Source organism: Triturus cristatus, chromosome 3_2 (genome assembly GCF_964204655.1).
Source record: "Triturus cristatus chromosome 3_2, aTriCri1.1, whole genome shotgun sequence".
In the NCBI taxonomy this organism is placed as follows: Eukaryota; Metazoa; Chordata; class Amphibia; order Caudata; family Salamandridae; genus Triturus; species Triturus cristatus.
The window spans coordinates 996,388,684-996,402,265 of NC_140584.1; the positions used below are offsets into that span (position 1 = coordinate 996,388,684).

At 46.5% G+C, this 13,582-nt stretch overlaps 1 long non-coding RNA gene across 1 annotated transcript in view; it reads left to right on the plus strand.

The window, feature by feature from the left end:
- The first annotated feature begins 402 nt into the window (after positions 1–402).
- Positions 403–13,582, plus strand: part of LOC146858971 (uncharacterized) — a 68,276-nt gene continuing 55,096 nt past the window's right edge. The window contains exon 1 of the long non-coding RNA XR_014979716.1: positions 403–551. This is a non-coding gene — a long non-coding RNA (uncharacterized LOC146858971). The remainder of the gene's footprint in view (positions 552–13,582) is intronic.

Genomic DNA, 13,582 nt, shown 5'->3' on the forward strand with positions numbered 1-13,582 from the left:
ACCATTTTGTGCTTTAGGCCCTCAGACAGAAGTTTCAGGGGTAGCCAAAATGGCTCCCTGAATCTGTAGCAACACGAAAAAGTCTGGTGGTTCCCAAAAAGGAAAAAGTCAAACAGGGTTTGAGGCAAAAGTGGGACAAAATAAATAATGATGAGGAGGGACCACCCAAAGGGCTGACAGGTCTAACAACTCTTGTACAGTTTATACATTGAATGGAGTCACCTCCAGGTGTTTACATCAGCCTAAATTAAATGCTCTGGAGTTGAGGCTGAGGGCAGTGTGAGTCTCTCACAGTGCATGTAGGTAGATCAAAATGCTGTTCGCAATACATGGTATTCCCATTTGTGAAAATATAAAGTCAAATTAATAAGGTATTCTTTTTATTGTTTTAGTCCAAAAAATCAATACAAATGTGGCCTCACCGGGAAGCCCATAGAGCAATAGTCAATATTCCAGTTGCAGCTGTAGTTCCATGTAAATGTGGGTGAAGAAGGTAAACACTTGCCAAAATATTGACAAAGCGAAAGTAAAAGAAAATGCAGTACCTACAGGTGAGTGGGTGTGTTTGGGGGTGTGGTGAAAACAATGCGATGCCAGAAAGTGCATGTAGGAGACAGTAAAAAGGGATGCTGAAGGGGAAAGAGATGTGGTGTAAGATATGCATATGAATGAGATGTGGAGAAAGAAGACTATGGACATGTCTAACAGAGTGAACATAACCATAGTGATTGAGACACTCTAAATACCACTGCCCCTTTCACAGGCCTCAGTAATGTTTAATTAGATCTCAATGTCCATCTAGATGATCTCTCCAGTCACGCAACCAGTGAGCTTTTGCTGAGCCTTCAAGCATTCCAACTTAGACAGAAAGGATTTGCCCCTACACATGACAAAGGTCATCTTCTTGATCATGTGTTCAGTAACCTGGACAATCTTGTCGTAGGTACCCCCACCCCACTTCCCTGAACGGATCACTTTCTGATTCCTCTTTGTTGGGAGACCCCTACTCCCCCTCCTACACAGGGAGCAGTGCCAACTCTGGATAGGAAATGGGCTAGACTTGTGTCTAACAAGTGGACCACAGTTCTGCAAGCCACTAGACCACTTAGTAATTCCAACCTTGATTTGGCCAGCGAGAATTTTAATACCTGGATCCAAAGCTCCCTTGACTTATTACTCCCTAAAGAACCTACCCATAGGAAATGCAGACTGAAAACAGCCCCATGGTTCTCTCCTAAATTGAGGGATCTAAAACAGTCATGCAGAAGACTGGAAAGAAGATGGAGACACAACTTCTCTGAGGCTAGTAAACTTGTCTACAGAGAGGCAATAAGGCGTTCAAAATTAGAAATCAAATATGCCCAAACTGCATTCTCTGCGGAGAAAATAGCTACGGCCACTAATTCCCCCAAAGTGATTTTTCGTATAGCCAAATCACTCACCACCTTACCTCAGAAACCTCCCACGACTGATGATCACCGGGTGCAATAAATTGGCAGTCTTTTTTCACCAAAAAATTCAAAAGATTTATATGTCCTTTCCAACCACACTGACAAGCCCCATGGCTACCAGAATGAGAGGCGCTCATGTTAACTCTCACTGTTCGTTAGAGCGATTTCCCCTCCTAGATGCGGAAACACTGGACCTAATCATTTCTCGGGTTACATCAGGCTCCCCTTCTGATCCTGCCCCCCCGCAATCTCCTACCTTAGTCATTAACTCCATTCGCCCAGTGATCCTTGATATTTTGAATTCTTCCATTACCACTGGTACGGTACCTTCCACATGTAAATGTGCAATGGTTAGGGCCCTACTGAAGAAACCTAACATTGACCAATCTAATCTGGCCAACTATCGCCCAATCTCCCTTCTCCCCTGTCTGAGCAAGCTGATTGAGAAACACATTAACTCCACTGTAGTAAGGAGCAACGCTGGTAAGGAGATTCAACTTCTTTATTGGTTAACACATATACTGCATCCTCAGCTTGTCAGTCGTACTCGCACCTCTCCTACGAAGTCAGCCTCATCAACATTCTAAGGTAGACTTCGTCTAAAGGTTCTAAGACTGTACCATTTGCGATCACGGGGGAGGGGTGCAGGGAACATACCAAGTGGGGAGATTACAACATCCACCCTTGTGGATTATCTGGAATCCAATTATCTGCTACATGAGTCCCAAACAGGCTTTCGTCCCCAGCTTGGGACTGAGACTGCTTTATTAGCAGTAACAGAGGAGGCTAGGAGGTTACTGGACCAGGGAGGCACAGCGGCAATCATCCTTCTGGACCTCAGTGCCGCTTTTGATACTGTCAACCATAACATTCTGTCTCATCATCTCAAAAACGTGGGAGTGACAGGTACGGCACTAACCTGGTTTCAGTCCTTCCTCAGTGACCGCTTCTTCCAAATCTTCGAAGGAGAAGTGGCTTCCACCCGGTTGCCTCTGAGCTGCGGGGTTCCTCAGGGCTCCTCTCTGAGCCCTACGTTATTCAATATCTACCTAAGTCCCCTGGCGGAGATTGTACCTCCATTCGGCCTTAAGATCATCACCTATGCAGATGACACGCAGCTAGTAGTGTCATTAAACAACCCTGAGGGGTCATCTTACACCCTAGGTCCCTGCCTAGAGGCGGTACCCGAGTGGATGGAACTCTTGTGCCTTAAGCTTAACGGGGACAAAACCGAAATTATGTTCCTGGGCAACCCTCACTCTTCCATTCCCTCTCTATTTACTTCTTCATGGCCAGTCTGTCTTGGCACGACCCCGGTTCCCAAGGCACAGATCAAGAGTCTTGGCGTGTGGCTTGACAGTTCTCTCGACTTCAACCACCAGGCCTCTAAGCTATCAGCCACTTTCTATAGCCTGCTGAGAATGCTACGAAAAATCATCCCCCTCTTGCCCTTTCAGGCAAGAAGGATAATGGTACAGGCCCTCATACTCTCCCGCCTTGACTACGGGAATGCTCTATACCTGGGAGCTCCCAAATTTACTATCCATAAACTACAAACAACTCAGAATTGTGCTGCCCGTCTTCTCCTTCAAGTGCCCCGTTGGCAATCTGCCAAGCCAGCCCTTAGGAACCTCCATTGGCTCCCAATCTCAGCCAGGATACAGTTCAAAGCTATGTGCCTGGCCCATAGAGCCATATGGAAAAATGGCCCGGTCATCACTCATTCCCTTATCACTCCTTATCAACCCTCTAGGAATCTACGTTCCAGTTCTTCTTTTCTGGCCACTCCAAAGCTAATACGAAGATCAAGATGGGGTGGACGCTCCTTCTCGTTTAATGCCCCTAAACTCTGGAACATGCTCCCCGATACCTTGCGGATGCAAAAGAATCTGCTGGCCTTCCGCAAACTCCTAAAAACTCACCTTTTTAAGACATCGCTCTAATCGACCTAGCTGACCTGCCTCGTCCGTCCTACAGCGCTGGGAGGCCTCAAGGTAGCCATGCGTTATATGAATTTAATTTCAATTCAATTCAATTTACAATTTCAGGAATGAAAAAACTTCAATATTAACTATTTACAAAAAATCAAGACACACAGCTGATTTTAGTTGTATGCCAGTTGTTGTGAGCTGCTTTCTATCTCCCACAAAGCAATACATAGAACGGGACCGCTCTTCATCAGGTATAAAGTCACCAAACACATTCAACAAAGGAACCTATGCTCTTCAAGATACAAGAAAAAACACAATGGTTGGCACATCATTCTCTGTTCAAGCAGCCAAACTATGGAACTCTCTACCCCCAACATAAGATCCACAGATTACCACCGTATCCCCACATAACTACCATACGCAAACAGATATCTCTCTGTATATAAGCATTTATTTGTACTATAGATATGTACCTATATATGTATATTGCTTTGTATAAACGTGTAGAATACTTATGATAAAAAAAATATTATATATATAGATATTCATTAGCTCTGCTTAACAAATGTACATAATACTGATAGTTACATTATTCTAAGTTCTTAACATGTATATAAGTGACTGCATAAATAAGTAAAGATTTTTTATCATAACTATTTATCTACAATTGCTTCACTATTGATCTAAAAAAAAAAATATATATATATATATATATATAAATAAAACTAATTTAAAGTACAACACTTGAAAGCCAGTGTTCATTTAATGCATCTTTAATCTACATATACTACCTTCATTTATGCATCTATATGCCTTCCATATACTTATGGATCTATATCTTCATTATTTTTGATTCTACATATTTATTACTTTTACTTATTACTGTTTATTACTTTTACTTATTACAGTTCCTCTAATTTCATGTTGTTGCATGAGGACCAGCTCCCCCCACCATCCCATAAACAAACAGGCCTAACTGGGGGAGAAGCTGGCCCCCATAGCAACACCCTGAATCTGCTGGTACATATTGCCATCAAACAAAAATAAATTATTTTCCAAACAGAACAACAACATTTTGAGCAGCATATTGGTATGTTGAGAGTACATAATAGATCTATTCATCAAGAAATATTCTACCTCCCTCATTCCATCCTTATTTTTGATGCATGTATATAAGGCGGAAACATCAAGCACTATCAATAAATAAGTAGGTTTCCATACAATATTTTGGATCTTCCTCAAGAAATCACAAGTATCCTGCACAAATGATTTAAGACCTTTAACAAAGTCCTGCAGGAAAAAATCAATGTATCTTGAAAGGTTCTCCAAAAGACCATCACAGGCAGCTATAATGGGTCTGCCCGGTGGTTTGCTGGTATTTTGCTGTACCATTGGTATAAAGTAAATCACTGGGATAGTTGGGTGCCCCTTTTTAAGATGTTTAAACTCCTCCCAAATCAACAGGCCCATGCTCTTTCAAGCCAGTAATTGTGAAAATAATAGTTCCTGTGTGTCTTTAAATTTCGTGGGAGAGATTTTTCTATAGCATTCTACATTGTTTAATTGATTATGCGCTTCCTCTAAATATTCTTTGAGGGGCCACAACACTATATTCCCCCCCCTTGTCAGAATTGCGTATTATGACTTGATGGTTGTCCTTAAGTTTATTTATAAGTTGGTGATATTTCCTCTCGTGATTAGTATATTTCATATTGGCATTATTGATGGTAATGGTCAGTTTCTTTATTTGCGCTACTATTTGCTTATTAAAAACATCAATGGAGTCTCTGGCCATGATGGGAACAAATTTAGATTTTGTTTTGAATGGAGTGTGCGGTTTGACACCAGTTCCATGCATTTGAGACTGTTGCGAACTTGAATTAGTTAGCTCAATTTGATTGGCAATAACATTCAATGCCGGGGAGTCCCCCTTTCTAAAACATGTAAGTCACGTAGTAAATCATAGTCCGAATTCAAAAGTCCTGACATCCCAGGTTCTTGTGATGATGTTTCCACCCTGTCTGGATCACCATGTTTACTACGTTGATGATGGAACTTTTTGAGTTTTAGTTACCGGATGAACCTATAAATGTCCGCTCTTGTCTGGGTATAGTTAAAATTAGACTCCAGACAGTATGATAGGCCAAGCGATAAGAGCTGCTGTTCAGCAATAGTGAGGTCAATGCCAGCCAAATTGATGATGGTATTAGTCTCCTGGGCACTAGGGTTACCGGTAACCGCATCCACAATGCCGGCTTCTATTTGCGGCTCCCCTTCCCACGCCCGTGATGCTGTTGGACTCAGATCTGGCACCTAAATTGTCGGAATCCGATCCACTCTCCACAGCAGAACTCAGATCCGAAACCGAGGGGGATTCTATCTGTTTCTGACCTCTCTGGATTTCATTAGCATTGCCCATACGTTTATTAGCTGTGGCAGTTCTCATGGAATCGTATCTCCTTGCAAATGTAAATATTTGCCCATTCACATAGTCGTCGCGATCTCTTCTAAATTTGTAAGCTTTTCTGGTTTTTATTTTTTCCTCTTCCTTGCGTAAACGATTAGTCATTTCCTCCGTCATTTTTTGTTTAATCTGGGGATCCCCCTGTTGCTATATTTCTTTCTCCAATAGCTCGATTTTCTCAATGAGCTCACAACTGTCAATGCCCACGTATTTGACTAGGATTTGAACTAGTCTACGAGACGACTCGAGATTACACTCCCCCCACTCTGCCATCATGAGTGGGTTGGGCGCCATGTAACTGGGGGCGATCATTATCCGGAGACCCCTGGGGATCCTCCCCACATCTAAATATCTCCGGAGCGATCTTGCCTCCCACCATTTCGACTGTTCTTGTCGTTTGAGCTTCTCAAGTGCTCGAAAACTGTCCTTAAGCCCTTTGCCCTTATTGTTGGGTTCTTCATTGGTTGTTTTGCTGGCCCCTTGTATGTCCTCCGGGGAATCTGAAAACATCCCCTCGGCCGCAAGTTTGCGATCCTTGAGTATGTCTGCAGACATGTTGGCTAATATAATATAATAGCCCAGTAACTCTTCCTTCAATCAGTAAATACCTTGAGGAGCTCTTACTGATTTGCACACCTCCCCACCTGTGTATTGCCGTTATTGCGTACCTTGTGAAGACTTTGTCGCACCAACTGCGGTTCCCTTCGCAGATGTATACTCCTCCGAGTTTCACCCGACTCCAAGAAACCGCCAGTGTCTCCCGTCGCCTTCAATACTAGTCCGATATTCACTTTTCGCTCACAGGGGGCTCCGTTCTTTCCGTTTTTGGAAAACCTTGCTTGGTGCCCCAGGGGTCCCCGCTGAATTGACCACGAGCCCGCGATGCCGTCAGCAGATACCCTGGGACAAGACTTGCCACATACGGAGCCACTTGTAGGGAGGGGCTCCACGAGCCGGAGGAAGTCAGTCCGGCAAAATATTCCTCAACTCGCTCTCAGCTTCCACCTTCATCCAGGAAAAACGAACGTGGACCCAGGTATCTTGTGCAGTGTTATTTTATTTTATTGCCAGCTCTGCCATTACACGTTTCGGGCGATCCCGCCCTTGATCACATGACAACTCCTTGACATTTTACTACGCTTTATAAAGTGAAAGTGCAATTGACAATCCCATGGACATGGAAAAAATACTACTCACTTTCTACATATAGATTGATCACATAATAAAAACATAAATGTTGTGAAGTGGCCAATAAATACCATGTTAAGACTGTGGTAAATAAAAATTCCTTTACCGGGACTGAATTTGATACAGAAACATTATAAAATAGCTCAGTAAAATGAGAGGCAGAATCCGTGATATTAGAGTTTCGGAATGGGCTTTATTCCAATAATCGATTATAATCGGATGCTTCAAGTTCCATCACCACGGGGGTTCAGGAAGTGAAGTACATACTTTATTGACAAGAAGTAACTTTTATAGTACATACATTATAATGAAGTGAATACAGTAGGCGTAACAATTGATAAGGACATTGACGTTTGGTCTGCGTAACCGAAAATGGGTGTAATAATGAGTAAAAAGGAACATGATTGGTTATGATGTAATACATAGGTGGATCTATAAGATAATACTTGGCATAGATGCGCGCGCAGCAGCATGACGTGTGATTGACGTGCAACTAGGGGGTGGAGGGGACTTGACATTTAGCTCTACATGTGGAGACGAAAAGTCTGGGGGGTCAAGTCAACCTAATCCCAAATCATATCTAACATCCTATGTTTAAAGAACTATGTTATCCACAAAAGAAGGACTCTCGGACAGAATCTATTCTATACTGACTGTGCGTGCGTGTACAAGCGTCTAAGTGTCTACACTAAATGCGAGGGGGTAAGAATATTCCATGGTAACAGGACTATGAATTACTTGCATAAAGACAGAGAAGATGGGCCTTTTTGCTTGGTAACTGGAAGAATGTTTACTTAAACTACTAGGCAGGAATGCATCGGCTGAGGGGGAGGCAGATAATTCGAAGGTGAAATACAGTTCTTGGCAGAGAGTAAGCTGATGTCAGGCTTCGTGAGCCGCGCAGAGAATGAGACAAAGTTCATGGTCACAGATGCAGGCTCGGGCTGGAGCTTTCAGAGGCAGAAGGCAAGAGGAGTTTTGATGACAGAATCAGGGCCTACTTGCCTGGACTGAAAAGTGGCATAAGTGAACCATATAAAGCCGATGGCCTTTCATATTTAGGAATGGGATATCCGGCCTATACATGGCGGATCTGTCAAAGGACATGTTGACGGTGGACGCACATGTATTTGCGTCTTCATAACTGGAACTGGAGGGAACATACATGTACTTGTGACATGCACATGGAACCGTTGGGGTCCAAGATAGGGGACATAACTGACCAGAAAAATCCATATTTCCACATTCCCTCCTTGTCCCCTACTTGCCCTTCAAGAGATATCAATCTTCATCAATCCATTGATCTGTTCATATAGCATCATTTGTTCTTCTTTCTTCTTCCGGGATCTTGAATGAAAATCTTGATGTGGAATGCACGATGTGGCACACAGACCACAAATTGCTGGTCCACATTGTAGACATAGACAGCAACTGAATAGTATGAGAAGGCCAATACCTAGGAAGGATAAAACTCTCCATCCCCAGGCTGATACCGCATTCCAAAACCAACTGGACCAAGTCCAAGTGCCTGGGTTCTGGTGTATCTGGCTTACAATCTTATGAAGGCGAGTGATGGCTTTATATACAGATGGCGAATTTTCTGGTATGAATACGCAGCAGCTTGATCCGATGACCCTACAAGCTCCGCCCCTATCAGCCAGGATGACGTCAAGGACAAGACGATTTTGAAGCACAACAATCCGCATAGCAGACTGCTCTTCCGTTAAATTGCCTAAGGCGGAAATAGTCTCATTCACTACTGCTTCAAGGGTTCTAGTTAATCTACGTATCAGCTTACTATTAGTAACAGTACCTATATAGGGAAAGATGCCTTTATTAAAATCTACATACTTGTCCCATGCCGTCTCAGTGTAATCGACAATGGGGAGATCTCTCCGTTCTCTGTTGTGTACTAAATGAATATTTCTGTAATAATCAGGAGGAGCTAGGAAAACAGGTGGCAAAAGGAATGCAATGTAGCAGGTACCATCCCAATCTAGAGGTAGACGCATATATGCAGTCTGACCACATATAAAGTAGGAGTGGCGAGAAGCTCTAAATGAAGATTTTCCTTGATCACTGAATTCTACCATAGTAGTGCATTTACTATGGCCCATATGTATGGAACCAACCTTTCTTACACATAATTCACCCCTCGCTGGGAATACTGACATGGTGGGTAAGACTAGTTCAATTTCAGATACGACATTTAGAATCATGAGATTAGGTGTAAAATTACCTAATCCATATACTTCATTTTCTAGATCAGTTCCTGTTCTTTTGGGGCGACCCTCCTTGTCAGGGTAACAGACCTTGAGTAAAGCTAGGTTCAGATTTCCCCATACCCAATGATCTTGGTAAACTGCTGTGTCTGAGTCTATGGAATTAATTAAGCTAAACCATGCTCCACAGGAGCCATTATGTGTAAATGGATGTGGAAAGAAAGGCAGGACTCCTTCATAATTCTGAAAGGGAGGGAGTCGGCCACACACCCAACAATTGGTGGCATTACTAGTCTGATGGGAATGATGTAACATACTAATGAAAGTGTTATTGCGCAGCGCAAGTCTATAAGACAATTCATGCGGAGGTAAGTCACTAAAAGAATGTTCAGCAGCAACATTATAAACATGTCTAGAAATAGGGTAATATATGTGCAACAACATACTTGTAATAATTATTAAAAGACTCAATAAAAACAAAATTAATAATGTCACTATGCAGTGGCTACGCAGTGATTTACAATACGCCTGTCGTTTCAACATTTTTCGGGTATTTTCTCTACTCAGGTCCAAGGGATACATGTCAGAGACAATTCAACCGCTTCACCTTGGAGAGGACTTAAACAATCAAATTGCTCGACTGGTTGGGCCTAAGCTTTAGTTTGTAATTTTCAGATTTGTTAGGTTCAACAAAAGGGAGTTTTGTATCAGTCTGTGAGGGAGTGCAGGGCACAATGTCTATATCCGAAGATAGTCCATGAAATTTCTTTTTTTTTTTTTTTTTTTTTTTTTTTTAAAGTTTTTATTGAACAATAATTCGATTACAAGCACGGGCCTACAACCACCAGGGCCGGCCGCTAAGTACAGAATGAAATATACATTTATCAAAGCTGCAGTCGGTTCCCGGGGGTCGGCCCCGTAGTGAGTCCGGATAGTTCTAGAGGCACAGGAGACTTAGATCCAAAAAACACAAACTAAAAGAAAAACAAAAGGCGAGGCATAAAGACAAACGGCGCAGGTCAGGCGTCCTCCGGGGAACTCCAGGTCAGACCATTAAGCAGCACACGAAAGGAAGGAGTACCGGGAGGCTGGGGACGGGGGGGGGGGCCAAGGGAACTGAACGTCCATATGTAGTCATTCCAAAAGGTGCCAGGAACCGTCAAGGGTCAGGGGGACATGGCGATATCGGTGTCCACCAGGGGGGGCGTACAGATACCCCCGCGATATACATTCCATTGCCCCCAGATTCTGCCCCATGTCCCTGGCTTACCACGGGCAACATACACAGTCTTCTCCCTGAACATACACCAGTCCATATTCTCCTTCCATACTGACACGGTGGGTGGCCGCTGGGCACCCCAAAGCTGCGCTATATCTCTCTTGGCAATCATGTTCCCCAGGGCCGCCCACCGAGTCTGAGCCGCGCTATAATCATTGGGCTCCCACACATTCAGGACACAGCGACGCACCTCCGGCAGCAGCACAACCCCAGTGACCTGTCCCATAACCGTATGTACCCGGCGCCAGTAGTCCGCCACCTCGCGGCACTCCCACAGGATATGGAGAAAGGTGGCACTGAGCCCACAACCCCGCCTACAGAGCCCATCGTCGGAATATCCCATCGAGACTAAACGAGGACCCGTCACATACACCCGGTGAAGAATCTTAAGCTGTACCAACCGGAGACGGGCTGGAATGGCGACCTCTTTGGGGGACGACAGTGCAGACTGCCAGTCCTCGTCGTCCAATTCCACCCCATCCCCCGTCCAAGCCTCCCGAAGGCGCACCAAGAGGTCAGCCCGATGATTAATCAGTTTCTTATAAATTAAAGAAATAGTGCTGTCCGGGACATGTCCGTCGAGTATGCGGTCCTCGAGGGGCGAGGAAACCGGGATCGTGGTCCCCTCTCCAAAGACCGAGAGCAGGGCGTGTCGAACCTGGGCATAGCGGAAAAACTCCCTGTCCGTAAGCTCATATTCGGCCTGAAGAGCCGCGAAAGTCTTAACCGCGCCCTTATGCCACAGGTCTCCCACTTTGCTGATACCAATCGTGTCCCACTGGTCAAACCCCTTCGTAGTCCAAAGGCTCCCCAGGCGATCGGAGGCAAACAAAGGAGTAGCACATGTCAGTCGCTCACCCCAGCCCGTGGCCGCAGTGGCGGCCCTCCAGGTCCGCACAGCAATCTTAGTAGGACCCGTAAGGGTCCGGCCAGCCGAGCGAGAGTACAGCGCCCTGTTATAGTCCCCGCCGGGAAGCAGGAACTTGTCCATCTCATACGCCGGGTTCAGGCCAGGCGCATACGTGGCATGGTTGATGGCCGAAAGCTGCGCGGCCCAATAATACCTGCGAATGTCGGGAAGCGCGATGCCCCCGTCATACCAGGGGAGAGTAAGCTTAGCAAGAGCAATACGCGCCCGCCCGTCCCACACCAGTCTCCTCTGCAGGCTCTCTACCTCCCGAAAGTAGGCCACTGGGATGACGTCGAAGGAATTCTGGAGTGCATAGAGGAACCTGGGAAGGGACATCATTTTGAACAGCGCGGCCCGACCCAGCGGGGACAGGGGCAGCCTGCACCACCGGGCCGTATCCTCTCGCAATCGCCGAAGCGGACGCAGGAGATTCAGCTCATAGCGAGCCGACGGGTCCAGCGAAACATGTATCCCCAGATACTTAAAGCCGCTCAGTGATACCTGGATCGGAAGCCGAGGCGGTAGGAGTGGAGGACCACCGGAGATCGGATAGACGCAGGATTTAGACCAATTGATCGTGAGACCGGAATTATTCCCAAAGGAAGTCAGAACGTCAAAGAGGACGTTGAGCGACTGCCGCGGTGAGGTGAGATATAGGAGAATATCGTCCGCATACAGCGAAACCCGGTCTTCAAAGCCCGGGGCCCACCGGATCCCTCGAAGCGAGGGCTCCCAGCGGAGCCAAGCCGCGAGTGGCTCCAGGGCGAGAGCGAAGAGCAAAGGGGACAACGGGCATCCCTGCCTCGTGCCCCTGCCGAGGGCAAAGGGCCGAGAGACCCGCCCGTTCACCACCACCTGAGCCATGGGTCCCGTGTACAGAAGCTTCACCCAGCCAATAAATCCTTCCCCAAAGCCAAATTTAGCCAAGACAGCCCAGAGGAATGGCCACTCGATGGTGTCAAAAGCCATCGTGGCATCCAAAGAAACCAGCACGGCCGGTTCGGAGAGGAGCTCCGCCCTGGCAAGGGCGCCATGAAGACGCCGCAAGTTAAGAGCGGTGTTACGATGCGGGATGAATCCGCATTGGTCCGGATGAATCAGATCGCACACGACGCTCAACAGACGATTGGCAAGGACTTTCGCCAGGATCTTAGGCTCCGCATTTAGCAGTGAAATAGGCCGGTAAGAAGTACAGCGATCTCGCGGCTTGTCCTCCTTGGGGATAACGACTATCGTGGCCAAACGCTGATCGGCCGGGAGGGAACCCGCCGCCAGAGACTCACGGAACATGCGACTGAGGAAAGGCGCAAGCTTGTCAGGGCGCAATTTATATAGCTCAATGGGCAGACCGTTGGGACCCATAGCCTTGCCCGAGCGAAGGGAGCGGATCGCGGTCGCTATTTCATCCACCGACAAGGGGGCGTCCAGCCGCTCACGGTCCTCAACGGACAGGCAGGGCAAGGCGATATCCCTCAGTAAAAGGCGAGAGTCGTCCTCATCCCTGTCAGTCACTGGGGAGTACACAGCCCGGAGGTGGTCGGCAAAACATTCCACAATCTCGTCAGGCTCCGTCACACACACACCATCCGCAGCACGCAACTCCGGGACCACACGATTCACTCTCTCCTTCCTGTCCAGCCACGCGATCAACTTTCCCGCCTTGTCCCCGGCATCGTACAGTCGACCCTGCTGCTCCCTATACATAGTTTTGGCCGCGTCAGTGACCAGGGACCTATATTCAAACTGTTTCAGGCTGAGGGCATGGAGCCCGTCCGGAGTAACATTCGCCTCCAAGGCCGACTCCAGCCCTAAGATGTCAGTCTCCAGCCTCACCACTGCCTCACTCTTGACCCTCTTAGCCACCACTATCTGGGAAAGGGCGTGTCCGCGGATCACGGTTTTAAAGGCTTCCCACAGGGACATTGCAGAAGACACCGACCCCTCGTTATCCAGGAAGTATTGGTCCATAGCCTTAACCAGGCTGTCACGAGTCGTAGGGTCTCGCAGGTACCATGGGTTAATGGGAGCGATCCGCCCTGCAGACCGCGGCCCGGTGTCAAAAACAAGCCACAGCGGAGAATGGTCGGAGATACCCCGCGCCAGGTGCCTGACCTCTCGAATCCGACCAGTCTGCGCC